At 44.8% G+C, this 20,348-nt stretch overlaps 1 protein-coding gene across 3 annotated transcripts in view; it reads right to left on the bottom strand.

The window, feature by feature from the left end:
* MOSMO (modulator of smoothened) overlaps window positions 1-20,348 on the bottom strand; it is a 51,604-nt gene that overhangs the window by 15,732 nt on the left and 15,524 nt on the right. The window lies entirely within an intron of this gene.

Here is a 20,348-nt window from a genome sequence, read left to right as displayed (position 1 = left end):
CAGGCTTCCTACGCTGCACTGGGGAGAGCTTCAAATGCTATCCCTACCCTCTGCAAAATCACTCGGCTCCTATTAGCTGGAAACCAGCCAATGGGAGCTGAGAGCAGTTACGGGGGACGGGAACAGTAAGCAAAAGCTGCCGCTGCCCTCCCAGACCCCTGCGGCACAGAGAGCCACATTGAGCAGCTGGGCTGCTGGCAGGCATAGAAGCCTACCTGAGAGTGCTGCTGGCCAGGAGCTTCATAGGGTAAACACCTCCTGGCCAGAGTCTGCCTCTGGCACCCTACCCCATCCTACACCCCAGCTCCTCCCAGACCCTTCAACCCCTTCTACACCCTTCCCCAGGCCAGAATCCTCTCCTGTACCTGCACCGCTACCTGGACCCTGCACCCCAATCTCCTACTCCAGGACACAACCCCTCCTTCACCCAAACTCCCTCTCACACCCCACACAATCTCCTGAACCCCAGTCCGCAACCTGAGCTCCCTTCTGCACCCAACTTCCACCCCAGACCCCGCAGCCCCTCCATAGAAAAGTGCAGTCCTTGACCACTTACCAAGATGTTGGAATGCCCCTCCCATCAAAAAATGATTGCCCAACCTTATATTAAATACATACTACTACTATTTCTATATTATCAGATTTAAAGATCACTTCAATCCATTCAGTACAGAAGATAGAAGAGAATGGGTCTAAGTATTGAAAATATCCTAGTGATGTGCCACAACCTTCAGCCTGCAGGAAAAAGAAGCTGAGGTAATTAAAAAGTTATAGTTAACTTCCAATTAGGTAACGGATGAATCATTTAAAATACGGAATATAGGAACAACAATAATACACTGCACGGAGTTTTGGTAAGTGACACAATTAAACTCATATAGATCTGATTTTAAGTTAAATGTGCTGCTTTCAGGTGCTGGAACTATAAGGAGCAGGGGGGTATGGCTGCACTCACTGTCTTGAAGTGGTTTCTGTCACATACAGCATTTGCAGTTTTGTGCAATGGTTTTCAGCAGCTCCTTTATAAAAATTTGCAATACCACGGCTTTCAAGATGCACCCAAAAGTTTTCACAGATCAATGCAAACTGCAAAACCTAATCTACTGGTTAATTTGAACCGAAAAATAACATGAAATTCAAAGAAAACGTGTGTCTAAATCCTGAATCATGCATTCGGTGGTACAATCATTTCCACCCCAACTCCCAAATAAAAATTATTTCCTTCAGGCAAATCAAAGATAATATCCTGCACCACTGAGTTTATCTTACCTCAATTAAAATCAGTATTGGCCCCTCACCAACTGGAATGGACACTAAACAAATGTTGCTATACTTAAATGTCCACTTTAAAAACGAAGAGGAAAGGAGATTGGACAAATACATACACTAGGACTGGAAACCTGAAGTTGAGAGCGCCTTTCAGGGGTGGAAAACATTTCTGCATCTGATTCTCAATTCTTTACCCAAAAATGAACATACGCAAGCCAAAAAAAACCCACATCACCCACCAGAATAGCTGGCATTCACACCTACTCTCCAGAATGCCGGGGCCGGAAAAAAAAAGCACAAGTTCCTACTCCTCCCAACACTCTCAGAGCACCACGAATCTGCTAATTCATGATTCTTCTCCTTCCCTCCCAGAGTTGGAAGGAGTGTGTCAGAGGATTAGTGACACTCTGAAAGTTTGGGGTGGGGTGGGGGAGGGAATCGGAAGCATGGGGCCCCAGTGCATGAGAGGCCTGGGAGAAAAGGGGCAGAGACGGGGTGTGCAGGCCACAGGTGGAACTCCATTGGAGTGCAGGTTGCCCACCACTGCCAATCATGCATCCCACTGAAATGAAGGAGTGGCACTAGTCAGTAGTCTTGGTTGCCCAGCACTGCTATAAAACAGACCTACAACCAAGAAGGTTACAACAAAAAACAAGGATTATCTCACAGTTTGGAACAATTAGCCATTTTGGTTCAGACATTGAGAAGCATGTCACAGCACAGTTGGTGTAGGCCAGGATTAAGGAGCATATTGGCAGAGTAACACAGGGAAGTAGGCATTGTACCTCTCTGGCTTTAAAGCTGTGGCTACACTAGCTCCTCCTTCCAGAGGGGCTATGGTAATGTGGCACTTCAGAATATGCTACTGAGTTGCTTGCATGGATATGCAGTGCCTTATTAGCATAATGGCAGCTGCACATGCTTTGAAACTGCTGGTTTCGAAACACATGCTGCCCATGCAGCCGGGGGCCTTTCAAAAGGACCCCGATTTTGAAATCCCCTTCTTCCAAAAACCAGATGGGAAGGAGGGGCTTTCAAAATCAGGAGTCTGTTTCAAAAGGCCCCCAGCTACATGGGCGGCATGCATTTTGAAACTGGCAGTTTCAAAGCATGTGCAGCTGCCATTACGCTAATGAGGCATTGCATATTCATGGTAGCACCTTATTAGCATATTCTTAAATGCCACATTACCATAGCGAGGGGCTAGTCTGGCCACAGCCTAAGTGTTTTCAAGAATGGCAGCAAACTTGTTTGTGTAATTTCAATACCAATAATGTGCAGAGAACACTTCAATTTACACCATTAAGTTTCATATTATCTGGAAAAAGAGAGTATTTTCATGTGTCCTTAACAAAACAACACTCCCTGAAAAGTAATCCCACGGAACCTCAAACTACTCACAACAGAAAACTTTCTTGTAGTTTTGGGACAAAAAGCCCATTCACTGTTGTGCCTTAGATGCCAGTATAGGAAATTAAACCTGACTGTTCTCTTAGGTAGGAATTCAACAATGTAAGCTCTGTTTTACTACATTGAATGACACAGAACCTGAAGCAGGAATCAACAGTGGATCCAAAGGTTTAGACAGCACGAAATCTGGTGCCAGACACAAGTGAATCTCCTTTGCTAGGAACCAGTCTACATTTCAGAAATGTAACATCCTTGTCTGAACTGGATGGAGACATAGGAACTCTCACAACTAACAGTGCCTACACATCCTTAAGCCTTTTTTCCTTCAGTGCCTGATAGCCAGAATTAAAGGCACTGGTGACCCTGGGTTTGGTACAGTAATGGAGTCCATCTTGTCAGAACCAGAAGTGGTAGTCAAAGCCAATTCTGGTTCTGCAGCCAAAGGCAGTTGGTTAGTCAGTCAATTGGAAAGCTTGTAAGGCATGAGATGTGACACTGGTAAGTATCCAAAGTGTCTTTTGATATCTCCATGCAAACCAGGGCAGGGGTATCTGACCATACAGCCTTCCTTTCAGTTATCTTTTGCATCTGACACTTAAACAAGAAATTGCCAGAGACCAGCCCATGCCCCAGTAGTGGGTCCAGCTTCTGGGACTCCTAATTTTTTCCTGCTAAGAGCCACAGGGGTTGAGATGGGCCTTACGGATCTTGGAATGGATCCAAGCAGCCTTTCAGAGAGTCCTACCTTGAGGTCTCCCTTCAGGAGGAATAGTTGCAGGAGACAGGCCTGGCACAGGCATCAGGGTGTAGCAACTGGGGACTTGCCTGGGGCCCACCGCCATGTGGAAACTATAAAGCTAAGTTGCACCATAACTACAGAGTCTCTGTGGGTAAAAATAGTGCACATATTACAGTCATTGAATCTCTAAAAGTGGAAATAAATCACACACAAGCAGGGGTTTTCAAACTGTGATGCACCCCACATAAGGGCACAGAGGAACATGGTGTGTGTGTGAGAGACAGAGAGAGAGAGAGGGAGAGGCAGCTTCAGCTCTGGGTGGTAGGGCTTAGGCTATGACTTCAGCAGGGTGGGGGTCCACTCCTTAGTTTCTGCCCTGGGTCTCAGTGAGTCTAATGCTGGCATAAGCAGAAAAGTCTGTTCTTGTGGGGCTCGGAAACAAATGCAGATCATCAAACACCCATAAAGTCAATGTTCTGCTCCATGCACTTGAGGCACCACATGTAGCTGCAGTATGCAGGACAGCCTGGGCAGGAAGTGAATCTTTTAACCCCAGCCATTTCTGCTTTTTCAGTTCTGTCATAACAAACGGGTGGAAGGACTTGTCTCCAGAATGTTGGTGATACTCAGGAGAGTGACTGGAAAAGCAAGAATACTCTAGCACATGGTTTCCCAAACTGGGGGACGTGCCCCTCCAGGGGGCATAAAGAAATTCCAGGGGGGGCATGAGGTGACCTAGTCCCGCCCCACCATCATTGTTCCCACCCGAACAAAGAGACAGCCTTTGCTTCTGGCTCTCAGCCCCTGCGACTTTACATGGCTGACCCAGTGCAGCCACTGTAAGAACCAGGCAGCCAGCGAAGACCCATGTGGAGCTAGCTGCCTCCTGCAAAGGTGACTGAACATGGGTTGGAGCGGGAGGAGGAGGAGGATGGAGTTAGATGGGGGGCTGGGGATAGGGTAAGAGCGGTGGGCTAGTGGTGCCTGGCTTTGTGGGAGGGAAGAGGCGCAGGCAGATGGCTTGCAGGGTTGCAGGGCTCAGGTGGCTCAGGCTGGCAGGTGAGCCGCTGGCCCTGGCAGCACAGGGTGGCTTAGGCTGGCAGGCAGGCAGTTGGCCCCAACTACACGGGGCTCAGCCAGCTGGCACATGGCTGGGGTGGGTGGCTGGTGGGCAGGCAGCTGGTCCAGACAGTGCGGGGCTTGGTTGTGGAGGGGGAGGGCAGGCAGGTGGTTGGCTCTGGCAGCACAGGTCTTAGGCTGGCAGGTGGCTTGCACGGACAGCTCTGGTGGCTGGCATGGGTCTCAGGCACCTGGCCAGCTGGGGCTGCACCAGGCACCCACAAGGGACCAAGAAAAACTCTGTGCTTATTTTTAATTTTAAATAACATTTTTATATCAAGTTTTTGTGTTTATTTAAAATTATGCATTGAAGTTTTTGTTAAAAGGGGGGGCTGGATGATGGTAAAAAAGAGGTGGGGGCGTGAGGGTTTCTCAGAAATCAAAAGAGGGGCATGATGCCAAATAGTTTGGGAACCACTGTTCTAGCTGATGCTGCCAGAATATTGTACCTCAAGGCACCACTGGATGGCACCATATCCCATAAGTGGGAGTGTGCTGAGCCACCTGAAGAACTGCTTAAGGATGGGAACTTTTTTGGCTCAGGGGCCACTGACTTGCAGAAAAATTAGTTGGGGGGGGCACACAAAGCGAGAAGCAAAGCAAAACTAATAAATGAAAACAACCCTCACTGATGTGAGGTGTCACTGACTGAGGCACCTCACGGCTCTTACACTACAGCCCTAGGAACACACGTGGCTCCATGCCTCCAGCACTCCCAGGCACAGTCCCCTTCTGCTTCCATTGGCCACAACACCAGCCAATGGGAGCAATGGGGGAAAAGTCTCTAGGCCAATGGTTCCCTGTGCTCTCATTCCCCCAGGTGGGGAAAAGGGGAGTGGCAGTTCACAGAGACACTTCCATCCCCCACCAGGTAGAGCCTTTGGGCTGGGTACAGCCCACGAAGCTTAGAGCTCCCCCACCCTCACTGCATGGGAGCCCACACTGGCACTCCATACACATGGGGGAGCTGTGGAGCTGGAGGCACAGCATGGGCACCCAGCTTCGATGGAGGGGAATGGCAAGCCCAGAGGGCCAGATCCAGGTAAGCCAGGATCAGATCTGACCCATGGGCCATAGGTTTCTCATCCCTGGCTTAGAGGAAGAGTTTTGGGTTTATTTCTATTGTGACTTTCTCCTCAAAGTTCTTCACAAACATTAACCCTTGACACTAGTGTGAAATAGATACATGCACTAAAACAAAGTGGTGGTAAACTTCTGGTCCTGTTTCCTTCATGGCAACACTCCAGTTGAGAGCAGACTTCAACAGGAGCACAAGTGGGTCCCTAGTGAACTGTTCAAGGCCTTAGAGTCTTGTAAATTCTCTCTCACTTGCAATCATGATTGCAACTGATTTACATATGCATATACAAACAAAGGACAATAGTGAATATTTGCCAAGGAATTCAATACAAAAACATGTCTACATGTGTTAAATCATTTCAGCCCTGTGCCTAATGCAAACAGGCAAATAGATACCTGGTAGCTGCCTGACACACTAACCCCACAAAGGAAATCTCAATTAGACTTTCACATCCTCTTGGCCAAATTATGATGGAACATAGGGGAAGGAAGGTCTCTGAGAAATCTAGCATGTTGTTCATTTAGGCTTTGTAGATAATAATCAGACACTTGAATAACAGAAAAGACAACAAATGGAAGGCAGTAAACAGTGCATAGTACACCAGCAGTGTGCTCTTTCCACCTTCAAAAAGACAGGTAGCTTCATGTCCTATTTAAAGCTTCTGAATGGCCTTCTTTCATGCAGATAAGACCCTGAGATAAAAAACCTGAGTTACTTAGGAGCTTAAGTCTCATTTTTAAAAGCAACTTAAGCTGATGGGAGCAGCTAGGGTCATTCAGTGACTTTCAGTAAGATTAAAGTGCCTAAAGCTCAGATTTTTAGAAGTATTTAGGCATTTGTCCACTCAGTGTAGCAAGGCTTAAGTGAATCAGGAGCCTTAGGTTATGTCTACACTAGGAGATAAATTCAAATTTATTAAAATTGATTTTGTAATGCTGGGTTTTATAAACTCAACTTTGAGTATCCTCGCCTCCCAACAAAGTTGACTTATTGTTGCCACACACAATTGCCAAACATCAAAATGTTTCAGCAATGCATTGTGGGAATCTATCCCATAGTTCAAGCAGCCCCACAGCATTCTGGGTATTTTCGCGGCTGTAGCATGGGAAAAAAATGCCCCGCAAGTGCTTGTGTGTATGTGATGTCATCTTCCCATATTGCATTGCCCTCATTCCCGTCCTGTGGAAAGCAAACAGTCGTTTTTCCAGAAGGAAAGAAGAAAAAGTAGGGCATCAACAAAGATCACAAAACTAACTGAAATCTCTTGCTTTTTATAACTGAAATATCAAACGTTTTACAAAAAGTAGCAGGTGTCTGTGTCTTCTTACCAGGCTTTTCCCATTCTTAAGGGGGGCCACTGGGTAAGAAATTTGCCAAAAGAAATGAAAATTTGAAAGAAATAATCAACAGAGATCACCAAATTAACTGAAATCTCTCGCTTTTATAACTGAAATATCAAATATTTTACAAAAAGCAGCAGGTGTCTCTCTTCTCAAATGGTCTTCCAGCCACTTTTCCCTGTCCTAAGGAATTTGTCACAGCTTGAATAAAGAGAAGGATATAAAAGATTAGGAAAGAGATTTTTGGCTTCCCACTACACTACACAGAGTTGTCCAACACTGAGGATGGGGCTTGCCAAATTTCAACAAGCAGTATTGCTCAGGTGCTGGGGGGGGGAGCCCCGATTGTTAGGGGGTTGGTCCCCCCCATCCCATTTGGGGGTGATTTCAGGGGATCAGTAGAGGAAGGGTCAGTTGAGATGGTTCCTTCAGTGTTGCTTGGCAGGGTGGGGTGGGGGAGGGAGGAGGGCTAGCCTCCAAAAGTCTTTGGCACTGGGGGAGACTTCCCACCGCCCCCAGCAGCAGCAAGTCCCTGAAAATCTGAGCCACCAAGAGAGACTTCCGTCTGGTGGCAGCAAGTCCCCCAAAATCTTTCCTGCCTTTGGAGCCCTCACCGCCTGCAAGCCAGGACATGGTACTGCCTGGCAGCATGGGCTGCACTGAACAGGTGGCACGTATTTTTATTGGGTCAGGGGCTAGGCACATGATGTGGTTTCGTGTAGGAAAGACCCCGACTGCATGGCACCTGTGGGGGACCCTGCACAAATGTAAACCACAAAAAAGAAGTTTCTTGGCCTCTGTAGCCAGACAGAACCCGCACTTTTGCTCTACTCCATCTTGCCTTCCCTAGGCGCTTCAGAGCACGAAAGGGTTAAAAGGAATAGCCCAGCCCTGGAATGCCTGAGAGCGCAGATGGGCTTATCTTAGCCACCGTCTTTGAAGCTCCCGGAGCAAAACTAAGAACAATGGGCTAATTAACAGCCAGGCCTCGGAGCGCCCTTGGCTAATTACCATCAGTTGATTCGCCAGGACACTTGTCCCAGACAGGAGGAAAATCTCCCGGCCCAGTAAGGAACAAATGCCCTCAATTGTCTACCTCACAGGTGTGAACTATGCCCTTGAACTGCCTGTGAGAACCAGCATCAGACAGTTTAATTCAATTAAACCAAGGAAGAAGCCTACGTGACCCAACGGGTATAAAAGAGGGGTCCGGCAGACCCCCTATTTGAGCTCCAATCATCTTTCCTGCTGGACAGGAGGGTGGGGGGGTCTCCCCAGGTCCCTGGGGACACCCGACTCCTGGAAAAAAGGGACAAAGGACTTCTTCCCAAGGGATTGAGAGGAAACTGACCAAGCCACATTGGTAATGCAGGGGTAAGAATAAGACCTGCTAGGTATTTTACTTTTCATTTCTTTTTGCGCGCATTTAACGAGTATAGATCTATGAATTAGAGTGTATGCTAGCTATTTGTAATCAAAGTATAAACCTTGTAACAATTGTAACCACAAGAGCTTAACTTGCTAGGTAAACAAATAAAGCAACATTGTAACAGTAAGAGATTAACTTGTTAGGTAAATAACAAAGTAATTGATTAAGTGGTAACCTGACTCCTCCTGTTACTGTGCAAACTGAACACAAAACAAAGAACCCAGCTGCTTTTCAGCGGCTCTCAGCCTCGTCACTAGTGAGCTCTGCCCTGGCAGTTGAAATCTCGTATTAATACAAGGGCACAGTAGCATCTCACCTGACCATCGGCTAACAGCCTCTCATACAAACACCCACCCCCCACACCAGGAGCCTAGCTGCCATGTGGTGCAGTGGGGCACGGGCTGGCTCCAGCACTGAAAAAAAATCCAAGTGCTGTAAACCTCTACAGCGCATCATCAGGGATTTACAACCCATCCTGGACAATGATCCCCCACTTTCACAGGCCTTGGGAGGCAGACCAGTCCTTGCCCACAGACAACCTGCCAACCTGAAGCAAATCCTAACCAGCAACTATACACCGCACCACAGTCACTCTAACTCAGGGACTCATCCATGCAACAAACCTCGTTGCCAGCTCTGCCCACATATCTACACCAGCAACACCATTACAGGACCTAACCAGATGAGCCACACCATTGTGGGTTCATTCAGCTGCACATCTACCAATATAATTTATGCCATCATGCGCCAGCAATGCCCCTCTGCGATATACATCGGACAAACTGGACAGTCTCTACGTAAAACAATAAACGCACACAAATCAGATATCAGAAATGGCAATATACAAAAACCCGTAGGACAGCACTTCAATCTCCCAGGCCACACAGTAGCAGACTTAAAAGTAGCTATCGTACAGCAAAGAAAGTTCAGGACCAGACTCCAAAGAGAAATTTCTGAGCTACAATTCATCTGCAAATTCGATGCCCTCAGCTCTGGCTTAAACAAAGACTGCGAATGGCTGGCTAAATACAGAAGCAGCTTCCCCTCCCCCTTGGTGTTCACACCTCCAGATCAACTGGTGGTAGTAAGCCTCACCCTTGCTGACTGAGCTAACCTTGTTATCCCCACCCTTGCTCTGGCTTATTTATACCTGGCCCTGCAGATTTCCAAGACCAGCATCTGATGAAGTGAGTCTGTGCTCACGAAAGCTCATGCTCAAAACTTTTCTGTTAGTCTATAAGGTGCCACAGGACTCTTCGTTGCTGTTACAGATCCAGACTAACACGGCTACCCCTCCGAAATATAAAGAGGTAGACACAGAACCACGAACTCCATGTTGGGGCTATTTTAATGAGTAGATGGGCTCACCGTGCAGATAGCACAGAAAGAAGTTTCTCAGGCTCTCATACAAGCATGACCCCACAGCCACAGGCTTCCTGGTGCCAAATTCAAATTCGTAGGCTTCCTCTTACCTGATTCCTGCACACGTGGAGAGCAGCAGAGATGGAAGCAGCTAGAGCGGATGACTGTGGGGCATTGTGGGATACATATGGGACATCTCTGGAGGCTAATAAAGTCTATGAAAAGATACGGCAAGTGTGGAAATGCCATAATTCGAACTTGACACTATGTTGAGTCACGTCTCACAGTGTTATAATACTGACCTTAGCGCTGCCTAAAATTGACCTAATGGCATTTACAGTGAAGACAGTGACATCTTAAAATTGAGCTGCTATAAATTTGACTTTATCATGTAGTGTAGACATAGTCTTAGTTTCATTTTAAAAATTACTTAGGAGCCTAATTCTCATGGAAGACTCTTACGCACTCCTGAAAAATTTACTAACAGTCTAGGATCGAAAAAATAGAGCTTATATCCATATCCAAAGAGATTTTCAGAAACGCTCAGTAACTAGCCAATAGAAGTCATGTGCTCTGACACCTATAATAGTATCTTATCATGCTTCCACTCAATATGTGGGACAAGACAATGCAAAAAATACAGGACCAGATGCCATTTTATATTGGTATGTGCATGACACTCATTCCATGTGTAGCTAGAAAACAGCCCTGTGGTCCACCTCAAGCTATTCCTCCATTATTAGGAGACATCAAGACATAGCTCAGTGGTTTGAGTATTGGCCTGCTAAACCCAGGGTTGTGAGCTCAATCCTTGAGGGGGCTATTTAGGGATCTGGGAAAAATAGCTTAATAAATAAAAAGGTGTGGGGATAGTGCTTGGTCCTCCCCAGAGAGCAGGGGACTGGACTTGATGAACTCCTGAGGTGTTCATCAACTCTACGAGATGTGTGTTTTCATTTTATTATTGTGTGTCGCTCATTATTGCTGGCACATGATGGCATATATAACACAAGTTGACGTATAGAAGAATGAACCCCTGATCTTGTTATTAACGTATTTAGGTCCAGTGACTGTATCTCCAGAGTAAATATGTGGACTAAGTTAGCAACAGGGTTTGTTTCAAGGAAAAGTTCCAGGATTAGTATTACTGTGCTATGGCCTGTGGTTGCTAGTGAGAATTTTCATTAGGTTAGGAAGTTGTCTATAGGAGAGAACAGGCCTCTCACCTAGGGCCTTCTGGAATGGGGCATCATGTTCTAGTATAGGTTGTAGGTTTTTGATGATGCGCTGCAGGAGTTTGAGCTGGGGGCTATAGGTAATGACAAGTGGTATTCTGTTATTGTCCTTTTGGGCCAGCTCACAGGCCTTGAGTGATCGCCAGTCGTCTCCTACAGACAGCCACCTAATCTCAAGAAAATACCAGCAGCCACACACCATACCACAGAAACACTAACCCAGTAACTTATGCCTGCAACAAAGCCTGTTACCAGCTCCGTACACATGGCTATACAAGCGACACCATCACGGGACCTAACCACAGCAGCCACACCATCAGGGGCTTATACACCTGCACATCTCCTAATGTGATATATGCCATTGTGTGTCGGCAATAGCCCTCTGCCATGTACATTGGACAAACTGGACAGTCTCTGCGCTGAAGACTGAATGGACTTAAATCCAACATCATGAATTAGAATACACAAACTTATTGGGGAACACTTTAGCCTCCCTAGACTTTCAATAATAAATTTAAAAGTAGCCATTCTTCTCCAAAAGAATTTTAGCACAAGATTACAAAGGGAGATATCTGAATTACAATTCATTTGCAAATCTGACACATTTAAATTAGGCCTTAACAGACAGCTGAACTATCTTATGCATTACCAGGGTAATTTCCCCTTTGATATTCTCGGGAATGGAACACATCCTATTTAACTTAATTTGCTTCATCTACTTGTTCTACTAGAGACAGGTAACGGCCCTTACCTTTTTTCTTCCCCTCCTTCTCTTTCCCACCCCTAGCCCCAGTATATAAACCCTGGATTTCAATTGTCTACTCCTTCATCTGAAGAAGTGGGCCTAACCCAGGATAGCTCATGACCTAATATATTTGTTTGTAAGGTGCTACTGGACTGCTTGTTAACCTTTCACAGAGGTCAGCCAGCGTTCAGAAGGCAACAAGTCAGTCTCTACTGACCTGAAACAATTTAAAACAGTAACCTAGAGATAAGGGTTTCATAGCCCTGTCCCTACACTTGCATTGCGCCAAGTCATGCAATCCAACAGAAACGCTGTCATTTTTAAACAAAGCATATTTATGCCATAATATCCACCTTAATCATTTATGAAGATACTCTGTTGCTAACACTTCTGAGAGCGACAGCTTGACTAATAATTCTATGCGGTTTTACCAGCCACAAAAATCAGGTATTTCATATTTGTGTAGATAATTCTGTCTGCTACTCAAAAGTACATCCAATTCCAACTCTTTCAACACAGACAATCAAATGCCATCCTACTTCTGTTTCCCAGGTTACAAATAGACCTACCAAGAAGGAAACACATACCATGATGGGAAGAAATATAGTGGCAGGTATTTGCCTCCCTAACCACCTACGAATTATTAAAAGTGATACAATGATACCAAGGCTGAAAGACAAAGTGGCACATTGCAATGCACACTGTAGCATCAGATTATTACTGTTCTTCATTATTTGCTTGTAGCTGCCTCCAAAATATCACCACAGAAAGACTGTCTCTGCCCAGAAGAGCTTACAAGCCAATAAGAAAGACTCAAAGGAGGGTGAGAGTGAAGTGGGGATACCAAGGCAGAAGTACAATAAAAAGGTCACAGGGCTCATCAGTTACATGCAAGTCCTTCAGTACATTAATGCAAGCTAAAAAAACTTATTAATGAGATTTGCCTTTATTTTTAAGTCTTTCTTAATGCTTCACTTCTTCCCCTAACACAGGCCTCCATACCTGCTCATCCTCGGTCATCTCCAATTACCCATTGCGACTGAATCTGTTACATTTTATACATATCTCATAGCCCTAGAAAGGACCCTGAGAAATCATCAAGTCCAGTCCCCTGTACTCACAACAGGACCTATCACCATCCCTGACAGATTTTTTTTTAATCTAACCTGCCCCAAACCCTTGAAAGGTCCCCTCAGTGATTGAGCTCACAAACTTCGGTTTACAAAGCCAATGCTCTAACCACTGAGCTATCCCTCCTACAGGCTTCCTGCTTCAGTTTCAGTTTCAGTTTCAAAACCAAACACAACTCCTCTTATTCAAAAGACATCCAATTCTATCCACTACAGTTTCCTGAGCCACAGACTCTATTCTGGCCTCTCTACACTCCTACCTCCCAAAAGTCAACCACTTACTTGGCACAAATACTCACTGTTAATATTAGATATTGTACTGTTACCTTTACAAAGGAAATAAAAGCCACCAACTATCACCTATTTACATACTACATATAATTAGCTTCCATCCCTTCTTTGCATTTGTGCTTAAAGTCCCTGGATTCAATCACCAGGGATGGGGAGGAAGCTGGCAGAACATTTTTCATAAACTGCAGGGAAGCAGGTTGCACAGTCTGACAGAACCCACATCTTCATAAACAGGTGGAAACATACTGTTTGGGAGAAGGAGGGGGATGAGACTTGGGGCAGGGTATTGTGGTGCAGAGTCCAGGAGGAGTACGGGAGCAAGAGAAGATTCTGGTCTGGGTGAGAGATGTAGAAGCGGGTGCAGGGTCTGAAGAGGAGTTGTGACCTAGGGCAGGGAGAGAGGTGGGAGGGAGTGAAGGTTTCGGTGGTGACCTGGGGTTGGGGTTTGGGAGCATGGTCCACGAAGGGGTATGGGTGCAGCAGAGTATCCTGGCTCACAGGAGCATAGCAGCAAGTGCAGGGTCTGGGAGAGAGTTAGGGCAAAGTGGCAGAAGCAGGCTCTGGATGGGAGGCACTTACCTAAGCAGCTGCTGGCCAGCAGTACTCTCAAGCAGGCTTCTCTGCCAGCCCTCAGCCTCACCCTCTGGCTTTTTCATGTCACCCTCTGAACTGGCTGTTCTATGTGGCTTTCCATGCTTCCATTGTCCCCAACAAGCTGTCTCAGCACCTGTTGGCTGGAAACCAGCCCATGGAAGTTGAGAAACAAGTCTGCACTGCCCCTGCACCTAGGAAAATCCCTCAGTTCCTATTGGCTGCACTGCTCTCACTCTGGGCCAATAGGAGCTGAGAGATTTTGCTGGGGTGAGGCCAGTGCACTGTGCTGTGAGGGGGAGGGCATAGAGAGGGACAGGCTGGATGAAAAGGTGTGGTGGGCTGGAAATGGCTCACAGGCCATATCTTGACCCCCTTGGTCTAGCTGCTAACAGCAAGGGTGAAAAAACAACTACTATCATTCTGGTTAAAACATAGCTCCTTTACTGGAGCATTAAACAAGTAGATCAGAGATCTCCAGGAAGCAAACATTTTGTCATAAAATGAATCTGAAATAGATTCCTCTCAAAACTGTTTTATTATGGAACATAACCACTACATAGGCAACCTTTTCCCTACAACCCCATCAAGATAGCAACTTTCTAGCAGCAAAAATGATGACAATATCAACTTGAGTTAAATGTAACCTAGATGGTAATTTATAAAACTTTATGAGACACACAAACTTAAGACGTACAGCCCATTTCCCATATTTAGAGACCCATTCAACTGATCACTTACTTGTCCAAATCCATCTATCTTTTCATATGGGTTGTCTTCTTATATACTATTTTAATTGAAAAAGATCTTCGTATCTTAGAAATTAAACCTTTTGTTCCAGGTTGGTCCTCAATCAACTCCTCGAGTTTGGTTCAAGGTCTATATCAGGAATGAGCACAGTTTGCCCTGTACTCTGAGTGCTTGGTTGGCTGCCCAAGAGAGATTCAGGTGCTGCCCAGGTGATTACCAGAGTGCCCACAGCTGGCACCATGTGTTTCTATGCTGGTGCACATGCCTTGGTGCACAGAACAAAATGTATGCCACCTCTGGATGGAAAAATTAGAGAAAACACTGGAGGAGCATCCACAAATGGCAAGCTAGCTGCACGAGTGGCCCTTCTTCACCTCAATGGGCTGCAGCAGCGTGCAACCCATTGGGGTTCCACCTGCAACACCTCATCTATCTCCTTCCCTTCCCTGCTCCACCCCTTCCTCCCAGAATTTCTGGAGCTGTAAATTGCTTGATTTGCCCTCCATCCCCACACTTCTCCTTCTCTCCCTGAGCTGGAACACCATTAACAGCTGATCCATGGCATTTCAGCTCTGGGAGGGAGGGTGGATGGAGTGCGAATCAGATGATTCATGGCACTCCAAAAGTACTGGGAGGGAGTGGGAGCCATAGGAATTGTAGTGCCCCAATGTGCAAGAGGAATGTGGGGGAGTGGGGCAGTCAGGGGCTCCACTGGCTGTAGGTGGAGCCCCACCGGGTCACATGCAACCTGTTGATCTTAGATTTCCCATCACTGGTTTAGATACAGTCACCTGTAAGCCAGATTCCACAATAAAATCTTTGACTTGAAATACTGAAAGTCAAGCGTATCTAAACTCTGCCCCTCTGGCAACTGGAAAGGAGCCACTTTAAAGGGGGTACAGATGTCAGCATCCAATACAATATGCTGCTTGACCCATGTGATGGCCCCAAGAATCAAGATGGAGCACTGTGGATTAATATTCTCTACTAAATATTCAGTAGAACCACAAGGCTTACCTGGGTCACCCTAACCCAGGGGTCAGCAACCAAAATAGTAAGAAGAGACTTTTTTTTTTTTAATTTGATTAAAAAAAAAAAAAAGAAAAAACCTCAATAATTCAAGAGCCACAATTCATGTGAATATGAGACAGTCCTTAATAAATAATGTCAAACCAGACTTTTGGTAACTCCTATTTTAAGGACAGCATGCACAATTATTTGTAATGTGATGCATGTTTACTGCAGGACATTCACAAACTTCTTATATATTCTATTTCCCCGCACCTTACACGTGTATGTTTGTACCACTATCTTGCTGACTTTCCACTCCTGAACCTATTTTAATTATGCCATTTTTACCCTATGTTTAATTTCAGTTTTCTTTCTTAAAATGTGTGTTGCCCTTCACAGCAGGAATGCCCCAAAGCTTTCTGTTCTTTTTCAAAATCTAGACTTTCTTAGCAACATGATCAAAGCACAGCTATAGCAACATATCCCACAATGCACTGCACATGTCAAAGGGGGAGTTATCCAAAGTTTCAAGATCACGTATCACTTGCTATTTAGATATGAGTTGTTCATTGATGGGCTTTTAGACATTCACCATTTATTGAAAATAATCAGGACAGGGGTTTTTTGTTTGTATTTGTTTTTTTTTTTTTTACTTTGCAATTCTAGTGTTGGGAGCCACAAAGAAGTTCTTCAAGAGCTGCAAGTTGCAGAACCTGGTTTAGAGGCTTCCATTGCCTACAACTGAAATTTGAAATATATACCCCACCGCAGTGCAAGTCTAGCTTCTATCATTGACAGATCTACACTTGCAGAATTAAAGAGAGTTAATTTTCCCTAAATGGCAAGTTAGAACAAACATTTCTGATGAGCATAGTGTGGGTGTAATCTATCATAATTTATCAAACTTTAAGAGCTATACAAACTTATGCAAAGCTCCTATCTGATATTTGGAGATCCATTCATCCGGGGCAATTTTTTTAATCCAAATCCCTTTCCCATCTTTCTATCTGGGTTGTCTTCTTATCAAGATCTTTTCAATCTAAACTGTATATATTTCAGAAATATAAATGTAAACATTCCTAACCTGCTTCCCCCAAAGCAAGTGATTTTTCACGGTCTCTTCCTACTAATAAAATACATATAAAAACAGGTTTTTTCTTATATATTCTATTTCCCCACACCTTACATGTTTGTATCACTATCTTGCCAACTTTCCACTCCTAAACCTATTTTAATTATGCAATTTTTACCTAATGTTTAATTTCAGTTTTCTTTCTTAAAATGTGTGTTGCCCTTCACGGCAGGAATGCCCCAAACCGTTTCACAGTACTACAGTTGCTTTGCTTTGTTTCACAATAGTTAGGCTACATCTACATTACAAGATAAAATCAAATTTATTAATATTAATTTTGTAACGTTGGATTTTATAAATTCGAATTTAACTATCCTTACCTCCCCACATGCCCCCCGGAAAGTTGACTTATTGCTGTCACACTCAATCAGCAAACATCAATTGATGCAGCAGTGCATTGTGGGAATCTATCCGACAGTTCCATTTTCCCCGTAGCATTCTGGGTATGCTTGCTGGTATTTAACGTCATCTTCCTACATTGCATTGCCCTCATTCCCCTCCCGTGGTATGCAAACACACATTTTACCAGTCAGAAAGAAGGAAAAGTAGGGCATCAACAAAGATGACAAAGTTAACAGAACTCTTTCTTCTGTAACTGGATTATCAAGGATTTTATAAAAATCAGCAGGTGTGTGTCTTCTCAACTGGCCATCCACTGAGTGTCCCCCCTCCCTTGATTGCATCTGATCCCTGAAAATAGCACAGGGACACTGAAAAACATGAAGAAAGAGTTGACAGTAAAGTTTCTGAAAAAAAGAGAGTTGCTGAGGAAAGGGTGTCTGGGTTCCCAGTCCATTATACAGCTTCTGTGCACAGTCTATTCTCAGCTGGCCCTCCACCCACTCTTTCCTGTGTGAAGGGGTACAAAGTTAGAAGAAAGAGGATAGAAAAAGCTAGGAAAAAAGATTTTGGTCTTCCCTCTTCACTACACAGACGTTGCCAACACGGGGATGCCAGCAACATCCCAAAAATCTTAGCCACCGGGGGAGACTTCTCCTTGGCAGCAGATAGCCCCGGGGGTCCTTGTTGGAGCAGGGAACATTGGGGGGAGGGTTCAGTGGTGGTGAGGGGCAGATGAAATAGTCCCCCCACGCAGCAGCAAGCCCTGAAAATCTTGGCCATGGGGGTAGACTTTCCCCTGGAGGTTGCAAAGCCCCCCAAATTGTTTCCTGGCCTTGAAGCCCTAACGGAACGCATGCCATGACATGGTGCTGCCTGCCAGCATGGTCAGCACCGAACGGCAGGCACATCCTTTTATTGGGTTGGGGGACTACCCATGTGATGTGGCTGAGCATGGGAAAAACCCCGACTGTGTGGCGTCTGTGGGGGAGGGAGGGGGGATGTGCACAAATGTAAACCACTGAGAAGTTTCTTGGCCTCTTATACAAGCATAGCCCCACAACAGTCTTGCTGCCACATGCTGCAGTGGGGCAGCAGCTGGCGCTAAGCAGCGCAGAAAAAAATACCACGTATAGAGACAGAACCACAAACTCAATGCTGGGGCTATTTGTAATGGGTAGACGTGCTCACACTGCTAATAGCAAAGAAAGACAGACATCTCAGGTTCTCATACAAACATGAGCCTACAGCCATGGGCTTCCTGGTCCTGATTTGAAATTCACAGCCTTCCTGTTACCTAATTCCTCCATATCTGGAGAGCAGCGGCCAGAGCGGAGAACTGACGGGCACTGTGGGGTACATACGGAACAACTCTGGATACTAATAAATTTGATTTTAAGATGTGGTGCTTCCACACCTGAATTTATTTGAACCTTGAAATTCGAACTTGATGTTACACCCAGCAGGTACTGACAATATTATGATATCGATATTAGTGCTCCCAAAATAGAGCTAATGGTATTTACAGTGAAGACAGTCGTGTTACTATTGAGCTAACTGCCTTAAATTCAAAATTTATCTTGTAGTGTAGATGTAGTCTTAGTCTCCTAAACCTAACAAATTCCTCCTCTTTGCATACATACATTCACTGTCACTTCTTCCCCAGACAGGATCCCACAACAGCATGCAAGAAGTGTGGGAACTTCTCTTGAATTATTAAAGTGCTGTCTGAAGAGAATATGGATTTTGCTCGAGAATAAATTGACCTGTGAAGGTAGGTGACAATTTAGCCCTACAATAATTTGCCTCTGAATAGTGAGCACTATAGTAAGGTAGAGGGAGATAGCACAGGGATCTAACAATCCAGCTAAAGTCATTTGGATGCAAACTTTTCCAGTAAACCATAAGATAGTGTATTTGCCATTTTTCTCTAAATAAGGATTTTCTTCATACGTTAGGTCAGACAGAAGTAATTTTGTGTTTAGTACTTCAATTTTCTCACCCAAATATTCCAAAAAAAAAAAAAAAAGCATGATAGATTAGTTTTCTATTGCATGAGTACTCGAGTGTGTTGTTCAGTTTGCAAACTGAAAGGTGAACAACTCCAGACTTGCTCAAATAAGATTTATGAATGCACGAGACTGAATTCAGATCTTGTTAAGTGTGTGGCAAAACAGAGAACTAGCCATTTACTGCAAAGACTAAGAAAGTACAGGAGCTAAAACTGTTCATGTGAATTTAAAATAAATTACCCTTCCTGTACTTGGGATGCAAGGTCTAATATTTTAGCATTCTGGCCTTTCCTCTTTATTTGTCAGTTACTATACATGTAAGCCAAAAACCTAGCAGTCTGACTTTAAAATAGGATAGTATGGGATGAGCAAACTCTTTATATCAGGCCCCACTTTTCATCTGGCAGTTAGCAGCCCCCCACCCTCCCAAATCTGTCTAATGTAATCTAAACCGACCAAAATTTTGGTATGTTCATAAACAAAAAAAAAAAAACAACCACTTTCGGCATCCGTAAGAAAATAAGTATGCAGAACGTAAAAACTTCATTAATCAGTATATCAATGTAAATAAACATACATAAAAACAAGATTTTTCAACATTTTTAATGAGATGGATGAGCCTGACACATAGCAATCATGCTGCATCCCCTCTTATGAAATTTCACACCCCCCCCTCCAGAGGGGCCCGCTCTCCAGTTTGCTCACCCCAGGCTAGTATGTTATATGGACTGTCCAGCTGTAATACTGATCCACTCCCCAACCTTACTTTAAAAAACCAATAGGACAAAGCACAAGGCCCAAGAAGTCATTTGTTCCTGTAAGAATGTCTTATGGTCATAAAAGCTGAAACTCAAGGGCTTCAGACCCATCTAAGGGACCCTTAACCTGAGCCTTGTCACCCAGGGCTGAAATCAAAGTCTGATCTCAGCAGCTCAGGACTGAAGTCCTCAGTCTTTGGCTTTGATCAATAGGGTTCAGGTTTTGGCTTTGGCTCTGGGACCCAACAAGTCTAACACCAGCTTGGCAAACCCATTAAAATGGGATCCGTATCCTTCTTGGCACTCTAAGAAGACAAGGCAAGTGCTGGTGAGTCCGGAAACTGAATTATTTTTGTTTCTACAAGTTCATCTCCAATGTAAGGTTAATACATGTTAGCGGAACAATGCAGCAAAGGCTGCCCTGCTGCTGCTGTTTGTGTTGTACCTGTATAATGGCGAAGACAACAGCTGAGGTTTTAAAGAGCTTCTGACGCAGGGCCTTACACCACTGCTTAATTCAGAAAAAAAAAAAAGAAACACTAAGAAGATAAGTAATACCTTCAGTCGAGACACTGGAACCAACTTTAAACTCTCTCACTGTAAAT

Source organism: Carettochelys insculpta, chromosome 16, assembly GCF_033958435.1.
Source record: "Carettochelys insculpta isolate YL-2023 chromosome 16, ASM3395843v1, whole genome shotgun sequence".
NCBI lineage: Eukaryota > Metazoa > Chordata > Testudines > Carettochelyidae > Carettochelys > Carettochelys insculpta.
This window is presented reverse-complemented; position numbering and strand designations above follow the sequence as displayed.